Source organism: Pieris brassicae, unplaced genomic scaffold (genome assembly GCF_905147105.1).
Source record: "Pieris brassicae unplaced genomic scaffold, ilPieBrab1.1, whole genome shotgun sequence".
In the NCBI taxonomy this organism is placed as follows: Eukaryota; Metazoa; Arthropoda; class Insecta; order Lepidoptera; family Pieridae; genus Pieris; species Pieris brassicae.
In genome coordinates, this window is record NW_025576214.1 from 35001 (window position 1) to 40000 (window position 5000).

Here is a 5000-nt window from a genome sequence, read left to right on the forward strand (position 1 = left end):
TTTCCTCTGACGTTGCATCGGAATAATTATTATAATTCATTATTATACATACATACATACATACATACATACATACATACATATTATTAATAAATATAATTGTTTTTTTTGTTTTTTCTTTTCTTCAAATAAACCCACATTGCCATTTCTCTGAGCGTGTGCTGCGAGCTTCAACGAGAAACATTCGGCGCGAAACTGTCGAGCGGCCGGCCGTCGCGCGCCGCACCTGTACGAGAAACATTTTCCTCTGACGTTGCATCGGAATAATTATTATAATTCATTATTATACATACATACATACATACATACATACATACATACATATTATTAATAAATATAATTGTTTTTTTTGTTTTTTCTTTTCTTCAAATAAACCCACATTGCCATTTCTCTGAGCGTGTGCTGCGAGCTTCAACGAGAAACATATCTATCAATACAAATGTCTATTCAAAAAAAAGAAAACAAACAAAATCATATCAGTCAATAAAATAAATAATAATATTTTTTTACTACTACTACTAGTACTACTACGTGCTACTACTGCACGCCAATACACATACATAATAAAATGAAAAATCGTCTCTCTCTCGCTCGCTCTACGAGAAACATTCGACGTCCGCTCCAATGCCGACGCGGACTATTGCTCTCGGTATAGATGTGGAGCGAAACAGTCGTGCGCACAGCGTCGACTCGTTCTCGTTGCCGCGCGTCGTTCGTCTCAAATAGACACGAACGACGGACGAGAGAGAATAGAATGTGTTCTTGTTTTTGTGTTTGTGCGAAGTGTGAGAATATTATATACATATATTCGCGCATGGATGATATAGATATGGGTATGGATTTTCGGAGGAAATTATATCAAATTCGTATTTCGAATGCGAGACCGCCGAGATCTTTCCCAGCTCTCTCTCTCTCTGTGTGTGTGGTGTATAGTACATTTTATATATCTCTCTTGTGTCAACACAAAATAACAAAGAATATACATACTACTCCTCCTCATATTTTATATAATATAATATAAAATTATATTATAGCACCGCGTTCGCAGACCGTATGGTGATGTTACCAATCGACCAAGATTTGGGACCGTCTCCCCCGGTGTTATCTGTGATGTTAAAAGAATACGCTTCTAGGCACACCTCAACGCAGGGCGCCTAGCGTGTTCGACACGTGCGCGGTCGCCACGGCGACCGTATATGGAAAGAATGTATAAAAGAGGACGCACACGCGCCCATCGTCGAAACGGTGTGCGCAGCGTCGTGTTGGAATTTATCCCTCAAGCTCCGGGCGTTGATCGTATCTAGTGCGAATCATGCGTGTGTGTGCGCATGTAATTGCCAGCCGAGTTTTAATATGTTTACAATAACGTATTGAATAAAAATTGAGAAGTTGCGTTTAGATGAATGTTCAATTTTCAAATTGTCACAACATCGATTCCCGCCCGCGGGGTCGTGTTCGTTGCAGTTTTATGTCCCTCACAGTGGTCGAGCATCGTTGTACATCACCTCGTTGCGAGATCGTGACGGGACGGCCGCTCGTAGACCGGTCAAAGTTAGTCTATCGATATGAAGCGCGAACGTCGCGTCGCGTGCAAATTCGACGCGTTACGTTCACGCGTGTCGAGAAGGCGCGCGCGCAAGCGCGCGCCCCTCGACGCCGCCGAGCCAGCGGCTCGCCGAAGCCGCGTGACCGCGGTGTAGGCGTGTCGTTTGCGTAAGCAGCTCCCTGGTTGATCCTGCCAGTAGTTATATGCTTGTCTCAAAGATTAAGCCATGCATGTCTCAGTGCAAGCCGTATTAAGGCGATACCGCGAATGGCTCAATATATCAGTTTTGGTTCCTTAGATCTTACTCAGTTACTTGGACAACTGTGGTAATTCTAGAGCTAATACATGCAATCAGAACTCTGACCAGTGATGGGATGAGTGCTTTTATTAGATCAAAACCAATCGGCGGAGGGCCATGCGTCCGAAGTCGTTAATTTTGATGAATCTGGATAACTTTTGCCGATCGCACGGTCCAGTACCGGCGACGCATCTTTCAAATGTCTGCCTTATCAACTTTCGATGGTAGTTTCTGCGACTACCATGGTTGTCACGGGTAACGGGGAATCAGGGTTCGATTCCGGAGAGGGAGCCTGAGAAACGGCTACCACATCCAAGGAAGGCAGCAGGCGCGCAAATTACCCACTCCCGGCACGGGGAGGTAGTGACGAAAAATAACGATACGGGACTCTTACGAGGCCTCGTAATCGGAATGAGTACACTTTAAATATTTTAACGAGGAACAATTGGAGGGCAAGTCTGGTGCCAGCAGCCGCGGTAATTCCAGCTCCAATAGCGTATACTAAAATTGTTGCGGTTAAAAAGCTCGTAGTTGCATTTGTGCGCCGCGCTGTCGGTGCACCGCATCCGCGGTGATACTGACACGTCTGCGGAGCATATCGTCGGTGAGCCGGCGGTAAAACGCCGGTTCAATATCAAAATCCTATCGCGGTGCTCTTCGGTGAGTGTCGAGGTGGGCCGACAATTTTACTTTGAACAAATTAGAGTGCTCAAAGCGGGCTCAAAATGCCGCTTGAATATTTCGTGCATGGAATAATAGAATATGATCTCGGTTCTATTTTGTTGGTTTTCAGAACTCCGAGGTAATGATTAATAGGGATAACTGGGGGCATTCGTATTGCGACGTTAGAGGTGAAATTCTTGGATCGTCGCAAGACGAACATCAGCGAAAGCATTTGCCAAAGGTGTTTTCATCAATCAAGAACGAAAGTTAGAGGTTCGAAGGCGATTAGATACCGCCCTAGTTCTAACCGTAAATATGTCATCTAGCGATCCGCCGACGTTACTACAATGGCTCGGCGGGCAGCTTCCGGGAAACCAAAGATTTTGGACTCCGGGGGGAGTATGGTTGCAAAGCTGAAACTTAAAGGAATTGACGGAAGGGCACCACCAGGAGTGGAGCCTGCGGCTTAATTTGACTCAACACGGGAAATCTCACCAGGCCCGGACACCGGAAGGATTGACAGATTAACAGCTCTTTCTTGATTCGGTGGGTGGTGGTGCATGGCCGTTCTTAGTTGGTGGAGCGATTTGTCTGGTTAATTCCGGTAACGAACGAGACTCTAGCCTGCTAAATAGGCGTCGTCATTCAAGGTGTGCGCGACTCTCGGGGAGCGCAACTCACTGGCGACGTATTAAAATTCTTCTTAGAGGGACCGGCGGCTTCGAGCCGCACGAGATTGAGCAATAACAGGTCTGTGATGCCCTTAGATGTCCTGGGCCGCACGCGCGCTACACTGAAGGAATCAACATGTTCTCCCTGGCCTAGAGGCCCGGGCAACCCGTTGAAACTCCTTCGTGCTGGGGATTGGGGTTTGCAATTATCCCCCATAAACGAGGAATTCCTAGTAAGCGCGAGTCATAAGCTCGCGTTGATTACGTCCCTGCCCTTTGTACACACCGCCCGTCGCTACTACCGATTGAATGATTTAGTGAGGTCTTCGGACCGACACGCGGTGGCCTCACGGCCGTCGGCGTTGCTGGGAAGTTGACCAAACTTGATCATTTAGAGGAAGTAAAAGTCGTAACAAGGTTTCCGTAGGGGAACCTGCGGAAGGATCATTAACGTTGGTTTTTTCTTTTTGTTTTGTTGTTGTCAAAGACTCGCAAAAAAAGAAAAAAATACAAAAACACGTGAATGATACGAATCAAAATCGAATCCGAGACGGTTGACTCTCTCTCGTCGATTCGCGACGTGTGCGTTGCGACACGCTTTGATTAGCGTTCGCTATCGCCTATTGATACTTTGAAATAATATTTTAATTTTTGTGTACAACCACGCAAATAAAAGAGATTTTCTTTCTTTTCATTTGTCGTACACGTTAATGATAAGTATTATTTTCAAATTTTTTTGTTTAATTTTTTCGCACCTTTTATATTTTCTCATACAAAAACACACACAAAAACAAAACGATTACCCTGAACGGTGGATCACTTGGCTCGCGGGTCGATGAAGAACGCAGTTAACTGCGCGTCATAGTGTGAACTGCAGGACACATTTGAACATCGACATTTCGAACGCACATTGCGGTCCGTGGAGAAATATCCAGGACCACTCCTGTCTGAGGGCCGGCTGCATAAAAACAAAAAGCCACACTGTTCGCGTGACGAGCGGCGATCGCTGCGACTCCGGTCGTAGCGCCGCATCTCTGTCGCGCGTGCAATTGACGGTTTCGCTAGGCCGCCGAGCGGCCGAACGATCCGTTCGAATATATGTTCGATTACGACTCGTCATCCGTATTGGCCGTGTTAAGCCACGTCTATACGATACTTTTGTCGCACAAATAAATTCTCCCCGCCGCACCGTGTCTCCCGCGGCACGGGTGCGCGTCGAGTCTTTACGCAACGACAACGACAACGACGACAACGACGTTCGCGTTTACGCGTCGCGCGTGTTTGCTCGCATCGTCCCGGTCCCGCATGGCGATCGCGCGACGGTCGGCGCCGGTGCGCGCGTCGACGTGTCTCGACGCTGTCGTTGAAAGTTGTCGCGTTCGGCTCAGTTTCTCTTACTCTCGCGAGAGGAAGCGAAACGCGCGCGCCCGCTGCTCTAGCGGTTGCGCCCAGTGTGTGCGTGCGGTGTTTGTGCAATTGTAGTGTGTACGAAATTATTGTGACGTGTGTTCTTAAAACGGACGGAACGATGCCGTCGTTAACGAACAACAACAGAAGAACCGCTTGGTGGTGTGCGATTGATTGATTTCGCGCAACGCGACATCTATGTGTCGCCACCACCACGCTGTTCGCAAGGTGCCGCGCCGCTTTCGTGCGAGCGCATATAATGTAGGCGGACTCGACGTCCGGAGGGCGCGTGGCGTCGTCGACGCGCTTGTAAAAATAGCGTGTCGCGTACGCCCGTTGCGCCGACGGATATCGCGTCTGCCTCACACCTTTTTATCGTTGGCCTCAGATCAGGGAGGATCACCCGCCGAATTTA

At 47.7% G+C, this 5000-nt stretch overlaps 2 non-coding genes and 1 pseudogene across 2 annotated transcripts; all 3 read left to right on the forward strand.

Annotated features, from left to right (window-relative positions):
• Positions 1 to 1722: 1722 nt before the first annotated feature.
• LOC123719775 lies at positions 1723 to 3628 on the forward strand. Its single transcript, XR_006755874.1, has one exon. It is a non-coding gene; the product is annotated as a small subunit ribosomal RNA (ribosomal RNA).
• A 350-nt stretch (positions 3629 to 3978) lies between these two features.
• LOC123719786 lies at positions 3979 to 4135 on the forward strand. Its single transcript, XR_006755884.1, has one exon. It is a non-coding gene; the product is annotated as a 5.8S ribosomal RNA (ribosomal RNA).
• Positions 4136 to 4964: 829 nt separating this feature from the next.
• LOC123719784 overlaps positions 4965 to 5000 on the forward strand; it is a 3178-nt pseudogene continuing 3142 nt past the window's right edge.